The sequence below is a fragment of the Sphaerodactylus townsendi genome, linkage group LG10 (assembly GCF_021028975.2).
Source record: "Sphaerodactylus townsendi isolate TG3544 linkage group LG10, MPM_Stown_v2.3, whole genome shotgun sequence".
Taxonomy (NCBI): Eukaryota; Metazoa; Chordata; class Lepidosauria; order Squamata; family Sphaerodactylidae; genus Sphaerodactylus; species Sphaerodactylus townsendi.
Window position 1 is genome coordinate 38,199,400 of NC_059434.1, and position 11,369 is coordinate 38,210,768.

Genomic DNA, 11,369 nt, shown 5'->3' on the forward strand with positions numbered 1-11,369 from the left:
TCCCGTCCGTTCAGGCTCCCAATTACGGATTTTCAACTCACGGACTCCCCTCAAACAGGGTTCGGCGTGGGCAGGATTTCTTCCAGCTCCTTGAAGTCTCCTACCCCCCCAATAACTTAGGGGTTCGCCGCGGTGAAGGGTGTAGAGTTCAGCAGCCTCCAAAAGGTGCTGCCGCCGCTTCTTCTCCCAAACCGGAAGTCCCCACAAATAATTGTTTCAAGATACAAACTAAATACCAGTTTACTGGGACCTCATCTTACTCTGATATTCTTCCTACTATATGTTAGGAAAAAGGAGATTCCTTTTAATTTGTCCTAAGATTAAGTTGCTGGGGCAAATTTAACACTTAGCACAGGGAGACAGCAATCCAGAACAGGTATAGTCAAAATCCTACTCACATGATTCAGTGAGGCTTACTCCCAGGAAAGTGTTTTTAAAATTGAACTGTAAGTTCAACTAAACTGAGCATAGCTATCTATTTTAAAAAATCTGCGTTACGTGGATCTATTGATTAAACACTAACGCTCTTTTTCTACAGGATGCAATGGATGAAAGGTAAATCCTATAAGGATAGCTCAATCATCAACTCATCCAGCCTGTAGAACCTTATAAATCAGGATTTGTCACACTTGAAAAGTGACAGAGATTTTTAAATGGATTTTTCAAAGCCATCATGTGTAATGTAGTTGCTGACATTTGGGTAGAAGAAAGTATGTTTGGGACCTTTAATAGATATTTTAGCCATTTTAATGATATTTTAGTGATCAGTCTAATCCAGTAAATTAAATGGGTATACTAATTCATAGGACTATGGCTATGAATTGTAGTCATAGTCCTACAATTCCACTTTTAGAATATTGTGAGGTGCTCTTCATGGGCAGCTCCTCCCTCCTTTCTTCCCCCTGCAGCCTCCAGAGGTTCCAGGTTTAGGTTAGGGTCTCAGCCTCAGACAGAGGAGGAGTGGAAGATGTTTCAGATCTCTCTCCTTCCTGGGTTGGAAGATTCCCCAGCTTGCAGGAGAGTCTTCTCTATCCATTTCCCTTCCCAGTTTTGCTGACTTCACCCTTCTTTAAAGAGATGGCTCCACCTCACCTGGTCCAGCCAGGCTCGCTAGGATACCTCCAGTCCTAACCCTTCCCTCAGGGTCTGGATTGGCCATCTGCTCTGTCCCTCAAGGCCCCTCCTACACTATCTCCCCATGGCCTGCCTCAGCACCACCCTCAGATGCTGAGGCCTTGCTGGCAGCTTGCAAGCCTGACTAGCCTCAGAAGGCTGAAGCCATTGTCAGGCAAATTTACTCTTCAGGTGGCCCTTCCCAGCGGATGACAGCTTCTCCTCTCCCTTGCGCAGCCCCTCCTCTCATTCTCTCTCTGACTCACCCCATCTCTCGCCTCCCAGCACAGATAAAATTGTGATGGCTGACCTCCTTCTCCATGCCCCAAACTGCTTGCTGATGCCACCTACAGCCCCAACACTTCCCCCCTCCCCACAGGCACTGGTAACTGTGGCTGGCAGGTTGCAAGGGAGGAAGGTGGGTATAAACAATCCCAAGTCCCAAGTTGGGACAAATATATATGCTAGAAAAGTATGAACTCTCTAAGCTGTAAAACTGAAATGGTAAAGCATTCTTAAGTTTAGCTAAAGAAACATATTCCTAGCCAGGGTGGCTCAGGCTAGTTCAGCCTTTTCAGATCTTGGAAGTTAAACAGAGTTGGATAGTAGTTGGATGGGAGATCCCCAAGAAATACTGCTTTTGTCTCATGGAAAGGAAGGCAATGGCAAAAACACCATGAATATATCTTACCTTGAAAACCTTGAAGTCACCATATATCACCTGTGACTCAATGGCACTTTCTACCACTATCCTACATCCCTTACAGTGCACTGGGAGCATCTCTCACAGATGCCTTACTGAAAACTGCACTTTCATTTCAAGGCGGTTTGCACATGAGAAACTTCCAGTTAGTTGCATCAAATCTTTGTAAATTACTTAAAAAGAACAATACAATGGGAGGTTAGTATCTTTGAAAGGACTCCTTTAATTAACCATGTCTGAAAATCTCTGTGAATAAGCTATCAGACTGACTTTGGGGGGTTTGGGTATGCATTGGTAAATCATTTGTAAAGTGCTTCTGACCGTAGCTATTTCCATGAGGTTGCAAAATAGCCAGGCTGAAAAGCTTTCATTGTAAAAAGTGTTTTTACATACACATGTAACTTATTTCTGATTCAAAGGCAATGTTTCATGTTCTTCTTAATTAGCTGTAGTTGTCTACAATTTGTTTTACAAAGTTTTAGCGACCCTAACATAGAATCTCCTGGACATATAATTATTTCAATTTTGTTCCAAACAATATGTTTAACAAGAATACAGTATTTAAAATTTCTGCTATCCTTGCATTTACCATCAAGTTGTGTCTTTGATGCTGGGTATCCAGCATGGTTTCAGACAGAAGCACAGTTTAATAAGTCCAGTTCTTTCTTTGTCTGGAGATACAGTAAATACAACTTCCTTTCTTCCTGTTCCTGCCCACACAAAGTCCTGAAGAGAACAGAACTGTCAAAGGAATAAAGCTGTCAAAACACCACATCTCTCCTTTACCCCCAGATATGAAATTGTACCCATGAACACAAACACAGCAACTTTAAACATCCCAATACCTATAATAACCCTAGTATGTGTGTATACACAAAACACATACAAACAGATTTTTTTAAACAGGAAACAAACTGCATAAATGAATCCTAACCCTATCTGCACAGATACAGTCGAAATCCCCAATATATCTGTTGACATAATCCTGTAATTAACTGGGAGCATGGCAACTGGTCCCTTATGGGTAACTGTGGTTTTGTTGTTGTTTTTGGACCTGACAGTGTTTCTGGATTGTATACAATGGTACTGTCAGAAGGGTGACATTGTCACTGTGGATGAAATCATCATCAACAACTGATCTGAGAGTCAGAGTGTTATGAAGTGGTTCAATGTGAGACATGCTGCATGTGATTTTGCAGCTTCCTCTCTGCACTGTAGTCATTGTGCCATTTATATGAGTGACTTGATATGATTCAGTATAGAAGGACAATGGGAGTTTGTTTTAATGTTGACTGTTATTTACAAGAATCATGTATTCTGCTTTGAAAGGCACTACTCTGCCTTGCCTGTTATCCGAATTGTTGGAAAGTCTCTCCCATTTAGAGTGGGGAATCAGCTAGAGTGGGGAATCAGCATGCCAATTGGCCTTGCTGGCAGGGGCTGATGGGAATTGTAGTTCTTAACATCTGGAGTGCCAAAGGTTCGCCACCACTGCGCTAGAGTAAACTCTTGGCTTAGCAAAAGATGAGGCAAACTCCAGACGTTGATTGCATATTTATATGGGAGTCAGATTTTATAAGAAACTCACAGGAGAGTGAATAAAGTTTACCCATTTTTATTAAGGGATAATTGGTGTACACAAGCACACAATAAAATCTATGCAGCAGAACACACATACAATCATAGGATATAAGCAGCTATGAGGAGATAGGTCTGGAATAGATGAAGAAATTGGGGAGTAAGGGTTATAGCCACCTGATCTTGGAGCAGAATGGTCTGATTAACAGAACTGAGCAACCCACACTTAACTCTGGAAGAACAATGTATTGTGGAGCAATATCACAGACAGAGAGGTGTCCAGATATATTGGCTATTGGATGAGGGGGGGAAAGAGATCTTCCAGGTTATGCAGAGTGACCCTTAATCTTCCAGGACAAAGAAGAGTCCTGCCTTTCTGGGGAAAGACAAGAGGAAGACATCAACCTTAATGGTTGGGTCGTTGATATAATGGTTGAGACATCATCTTGATATTCCAAGCTCAGGAATGCCTCCAAGGGGGAATTAGCTGATGAACTCACAGCTGTAAAACAATGACAATGCAAAAAAGTGGTCATTAAAGGTATTAGTCAGAGGAAGAAGCATTGGGTTAGTATAACACTGGACAGGCAAGCACATTAACATCCATTGTCTTCACAGGCGAGTATGGTCCAGGGATGGAGATGAGAACTGTTTCCAGGATGAGGGCTTTGTGTTCACTTAATCCTGTCATGAAGGGTATGGGAGAGACATTATGCAAGGTTGATTTGCAGAGAGACAAGTCCAGACATAGTTCTTTCTCCTTGTAGGTATACTAAGCAAATACAAAGAATTGCCTCCCCATTTTGGCACTGCATTGCTAGGTACCCCCAAGGGATGAATAAAGACACCACTGTCCTCCAAACAGGGTTTCCTTAACCCACCATAGGTCGGTCTGACAACATACCTGTGTTGGTCAACATATTGTTTCTTTGTGATCTTGGCTACATTGTGTTCTCATCACAATGGTGTAGGGATGCATCTTTGCATGGGACATCAGTTTGTGGCAATTTCATCAGTATCTGTCTTCCAAAGATAAGAGTCATGGGTGCTATGAGTCCTAAATAGCAGAGAGGAGCAAAATGCCATCTCTCTGTGTGGTCAGTGTAGTCTCAGAAACAAAGGGAGACAGATCAAGATGGAGAACAAAGATATACCTTTCCAAGTCTGCACAGAAATCAGATGGGATCTTGAATTGCAGTCCATGTTGTAGCCAAGATCAGACACAAATTATTAGATTTAAAGCCAGGCCAGTTGTACTATACGCTAGTAGGACAATCTGAATTCTTTTCAGGAAACAACAGAGGATAAAAAACAATTTAGGCATTGAGTGAAGTATTGGGAAAAGACTATAGAACTGCAAGTGTTATTGAATTAGGAGTGAAGGGAAGGAACGTTATTAATGAAGGAAAGGAAAGGTATTGATTGAATTATAATTCAGAGTGATAAAACAGGAGACCTGACTGAGTCATATATTCAGCAGGAACTTTGGACAATGGGAAGATCTGAATCAATAGGAAGATTTGAATCAAAGGTTCCAAGCTGCCACAGGGCAGTTAATGTCTGAATTGCAGTAACGATCAGTGTTTGCATATCATGTAAAAGGCAACATGGGGAGATGTCTTTGTCTTCAAGCCAGGAGAGGCTTAACTGCTTTTGTCTCATTGGCATTTCCTGACTTCTGCCAGAAGGCTTTTTTTTCCAATTGACATTGCTACAAGATCCATCTGAAGACAAAAAATGTGGAGACTGCACCCCACTCCCTGGGTTTGCCTCATTGTTATGTGTTATACATGCAACACATACATTCAGGCTGGGAAGGAACGGGTGTGCCTATGGAAGTGTGGGAGAGGCAGTTTCTGTACGGTGGCAGAAGCGGTTGTCCACTGGCATAATTAATGTCAGTGGCAGCACAAGACCATTCACACGGTCTTGTGCAGGCAGTGCCAAAGCTGCTGCACACCGCAGAGGCGGCTCAACAACATGGTCTGCGTGTGTTGTTTACCTTGCCTTCCCTCCGAGACTCCAGAGGGAGGAAGTGACATGCGCTCACTGCCCTCTGACCCACGGGGGTTGGAGGGCAGCATGGGTGTGTCCCTTCTCCCTCCAGGGTCTCAGAGAGAAGACAAGGTAAACAGCACATGCAAACAGGCAGCGCCTGAAAGTGGCACTCTCATATCAGTGCCCTTCGCACCGCACTGGCACGAAGATGCCGCTTTTCAAAAAACTCGCTCATGCAGTGTCTTTTGAAAATAGTGTTTTTGCGCTGGGGGGGGGGGTGAGCACAGTGCTGCTGTACTGCAGCAGCGGCAGCTGTGCAAACAGTGCCCCAGCGATTGTGTTTTTACTGTCCCTGAGGCGCTATTTTTGGGCCATGCAGAAGCGGCCAGAGTATGGGCAGTAAATCAGCATGAATAAATGTGCCTTATTGAGCTAAACATGAATACATACCCACCTCCCCATAGTTTGCAAACCACAACCTGTGGGTTTTCATCAAACACTAGTGTTTCAGCTGCAGAGGAAATATAGATACTGGGCTTGAGAGCAGTAACTGCCTACTCATATATGCAGGATCCACTACACAATAAAATGTTTGCAATCTCTTTTAATCACGTTATACATAAACATATAAATCTTCCTTATCCTGATTATTGGTCTATCAAAGTTAGTGTTGTCTACCCATACTGGCAGCTCTCCACAGTTTCACATCATCTACTGCCTGGTCCTTTTAACTGGAAATGCCAAGGATTGAACCTGAGACCTTCTGTCTGCAAAATAGAGTCTCTTCCTCTGAGCTATAGCCCCTGCCCACTTATTAGCTGATCTTTTTAAAATAGAGTTGCTGGCGATTGAACCTAGGACCCTGTAGATGCAAAATAGATGCTTGACCATCAAGCCACTAGCAGTCCCCAATATATTTTAGCAATGTTAATGTTTTGGACTTCTAAGCAAGTTTAGCAACTATAATCCCAAGCCTTCAGGATTATTAAATCCAAGCCAACATGTAAGGGATTTGGAGGGGCTGAAAATCAGAGGTTCTAATGGATAGCTGCTCATTCCTGTATTCTACATGACGGGAAACAAAGTACAAATGCATATGCAATTATTTGTTCTACAACAGCCAATGATATGATGTGAAGGGAAGTAACAGATTGTTTCTGATGGGCAGTAACCAAGAAAAGAAACCTGATATCCTTATCTGTGGAAGGGAAGGACAGAGACAGGGCAGATTCCAGGTTTGGGGAGGTTTAAGGTAAAGACCCCTCCCTCCCCACCCACTGACCTGTATAGTTCCAAACTGCTTGTGCCTCCTTTCACTTCTTGGAATCCATTCACCACCCATACTCACAGCCACCCCCATCATCTTTACACCTCCCCCAGCAGCAGTGGGCTGAGAGTGACAATACCATGGACCTCCTGCATACCCTTCCTAGCTTGCAGGACAAGGATGCACAGAAAGGGGGGTCAGTTTTAGTGGTTCCCACCAGAGCCATTTGGTCCCAGCAGCTCTTCAAGGTGTGTTGGCTTGGCACCATTTCTGGCCAAAGCCATGGGCAGCTGCTGAGTTGAAAAAAAAGCCCAAGAACATAGGTTTGGCTGACAACATCTGCCCAGATGAGTGAAGAGATTAAATCAAGGAATTGTGTCAAATTTACTTGACCATGACACCCGCTATATATCAAAATCACCTAGGCTCTTTAACCAGAGTAACGGCATAACAAATTATCCAGATCATTTTTTTAGCATTTATGGAAAAGAGGCGCTAATAATAAAACTACGTAAAATGTTGAATATAATGCACAGGACTAGGCCTTCAGATTCCTAAAATTCAATAAGTAATTTAGCCACTCTGAGCCCACTTCAGCAAGAACAGTGGGATATTAAATCAAATAATAATAACAATAACAGCAACAGTAATAATAATTTCAAAAACATATGCCACTTAAACAATGCAAACCGATTCGCCCAACAGGCAATGTGCATAGTTCTCTGGATCAGGGCACAAGATTTTTAAACACAGGATTCCAAGAAAGTCTATTTTTTAAGTTCCAAAATGGGGGAAATGTCCTTTAGTATTTGTATGCATGTGACAACCAGTACAGAAAGTCATTAATAATGCAAGCAATATCATCTCACTATAGAAAGCATTCCAGAATTATTCCCTTTTAGACATAATTAATGACTTGGTTCCCGCATATTCAGTCTAACAATTAATCAGTAGCAGCCAGAGGAAGCTGAGGAGGAGGTGAAATGCTCAAGGGATTGACTATACTCTGAATTCCTTCAAAGGAGTGGGCAATGCATACCAATCATCCAGCTCCAGTCATAGAGCCAGGGACTTTACAGGCCTCTGAATTTAGGAACTTATTGTCTAAAAATATCAGCCCGCTGTACAAAAATGATTAAAAGAAATATCAGAGGTGGTATTCTACTTTAGATGCAACTGCACATAAAAGCTATGGATGTCATCCCACCAAACACTGTTATGTCTCATTGATTTCCAATAGGAAAAAAAACTTAGGTTAATTTTGAATTCTCCCATTGAAATCAATAGGACTTAAACGTCTTCATTTTGGTTTGGATCACAGCCTATGCTAGATTCCTGTCAAATTTATTCACTTGAAATGCCTTCATGGATTATTTTTTAAGTTCATTTGTACCCTATGATTTGGGGACTCAGAACAACTTACATTGTTCTCCTCTCCTCCATTTTATCCTCACAATATCTCTGTGAAGTAGGCTATGTGACAACCTGATAAAACTAAAAGTTTTCACGTCTCATCATGTTATTGGTCAGGGCCCAGAAAATAAAAACTTGTGTCTTCAACAGAAAAAAAAATCCTTTGAGCAAATATTCAAGCCACTTCATCTCTTCCTAAAGGTGTGCTGCCAAGATAAGACACTATCCGTATTAAAATAAAAAGGGCAGATTTCCCTATTCCTCTGCCTCAGCTAGTTCTTGGTCGGCTTACTGCTAGAATGTCATGAATGGCCAGGCAGCTTCCTATGGATGATGGAACAGGAGTGCCTCAGGTATATGCCCTGAAAGCTGAAGAAAGCCATCTGCCAATTGACCTAATTATGCCATCCCTGCCACCCAAGAAGGTTGCCACCAATGAGAAAGGACTGCATGCCCAAAAGATGGGGTTGGGTCCCAAGGCCAGCCAACCCTTTCTTCACCATTGTCCAAAACTAGTACCTGGTAAGGGGCCTGTTGCTGGTGTGCCAGAACAGCAGCTTTGCCCTCTGGTCTTGGAACGCTACGAAATCCTGCAAGGCCTGCACTGGACAAATGGCCTTTTCTGCTCACAATTACAGCTTGGTCCTCTCTTTTCTGATCTGTCTTTTAGGTCATTTCCCCACTTACCTCGACCACCCTTTGCTGCGCGCTACTCTCAGCGCGCGTCATTTCTGGCGTGCTCCCGGACTTCCCCATCAAAAGGCGCCGTTTTGAGGAACGCCAGGAATGATGCGCGCTGAGGGGGTGCGACAGTGGCAGCATCGGGGCGGCTGCGTTGTCGCCGCCCCTGTAGTGGGGAGTGCCGGGGGACCCCACGCTACTTGGGGAGAGTAGCGCACAGCAGCAGGTAAGTGGGGAAACGACCTCAGATAGCCTCAGCCTGATTGCCATCCATGCTGCAGTAAAGATAACATCCTGCATCTGCAACACCCTTCCTGATTGGTCTCTTTTACACTCTGCTTACAAGGTGATGACGTGCAAGTTCCCAAAGAAGGCCAACAGAACTGTCACCTGATACAGCCTTATCACAAATGCCTAGGTACAGTATGACTTGAATGGAAGAGACAAACCAGTGAGTATCAATCTGGGGAACAGGAGTAGGGAGGGGGGAAAGACTGAAGTTTACATAAATTGATTTTTCTGGCCCTTCTAGCATTGAAAACAAGCTCTCTCAAGGTGGCTTGCTTGTCTGCTGGGAGCCAAGATAGCTGTGCTACCTTATCTAATTCAGTTCATAGGTATGCTAACTCAGTAGCTGGCCCTTCTGTTGTGTCCTCAGCCAGTGGTATCCACCAGCTCATAATCTATGCCATGGAATAGCCACATCAGCTTACCACTTTGAGGCAACCTGGCAGGGCCCCCCAAAAGAAAACTGTTCAAATAACATGCCATCCAGTACCGCCCAGGACTTGTCCTAACTATCTATTTCAGCATGTTATTGAATTTTTCAAATGCCACACAAAAGATGGAGCATCTTACTGGGCTTGTCAACATAGATTCTGCCTTTGAATGCAAAACCCAGTAGAGAGGAGTAACTTGGGTGGAGAGGTAAAATACAGAATGCCAACTTAGTCACACTTTTTGAGTTTCAAAGAGGTATGTCTATTATACTAGATGCTGTGGAAAACAGGCAGGACAATGCTGCTGCAGTTGTCTTGTTTATGGGCTTCCTAGAGGCACCTGCTGGGCCACAGTGTGAATGGACTCCTGGACTTGATGGGCCTTGGTTTGCTCCAGCATGGATTTCCTTATGTTCCCCATAATACCCCCTCCCCACAGGTGTGAGCTATCCACGTTGCATTATTGAAGGATGTATATTTTGAATAGATGTCAGTATGAGAAATGATGGATCAGAGAGCATGCCGCCAGAGCTTTCTTTGGAACTGAACCTTCTTTAGAAATCAAAGTTTGTACTTTTCCAGTAAAGATCATTCCCTTTTTGAATGTACGTGATGCAAATTCCCCAATGATCTGAGTTAATCCATAAAAGATTTATTCCCAGTTATTTGAGTAGAAGTAAGATGGAAGGTAATCCTCATTGGTTCTGTGAATTGTATCCAGTGGTACATGTATGAATGACTTAATTAGAGTATGATTTCTCATGTCTTTTATTTTTCCCTCATGTTCTGGCTTTACTAAGCAAACTGGGCCTGCAGAGTTGATCAATTGTTAAGATATTTGGTAAATTCCAAAATAGCTAAGATAGGTTACGCAGAACTCTAACAAAATGACTCATTTTTCATTCTACATATCATTTATGACCTCTACTTTTGGATCACAATCCAACCAAAGTTAAAATTGTGAGAGAACTGATTCATTTTTACAGATACAGTTTTGGTTTTGTAAGGAAAAAAGAAAGTGGTTAGCCTCTCAGATAATGTATTACCGGTAATTCCATGAATTCAACCTTTAATAAGGTTATTAATGTTTATGAAAACTATGGCTGCCAGATAAAACCTCACTATAAAAGTGATGTACATTTTAGGGAGATTTCCTACACAAGCAAAGAAAGCAAGAATCTCAAATACATTTTAAATTTCTAATGTATGAGCAGGGAAGGTCAATAATGGACTTGATGGAAATGTACATTATTAATACTTCTCTATGGAAAATGCTGTAAATAAACAAATACATTATTCACATTCATTGTAGCTCCCAAGTGGTTCATCAGGAGTTTCAAAGTTCCCAGCTTTATTGGAATCAGGAGTAACATTCGAATAATTGATTTAATGGCATACAAATAGCAAAAAAAATCCTCATTTTTTTAAAAAGAGTAAGTAATTTGTTACACATGTTTTAGAAATTCTGTGGAAATGATGTCTATAAATGTGGTATAGTGGTGAGAGTGTCAGACTAGGATTTGGTTTGAATCCCCACTTTGTCATGGAAGTTCCCTTGGTGACCTGGTGCCAACCACATGTGCCCAGCCCAACATATCTCACAGGCTTCTTGTGAGGGTAGAATAGAGAGAGATGGCGTAAGCTACTTTGGGTTCACATTAGGGAGAAAAATAGCATATAAACAAAGAGTCAGTAGTTAAGACTGGTGGACTCTAATCTAATGAACCGGGTTTGATTTTCCATTTCTCTACATGAAACCTGCTGGGTGTCCTTGGGCCAGTCACAGTTTTTTAAGAACTCTCTCAGCCCTACCTACCTCACAAGGTACCTGCTACAGGTAGGGGAAGGGACTGGGATTGTAAACCACATTGAGGTTCCTTATGGTAGAGAAGGATGG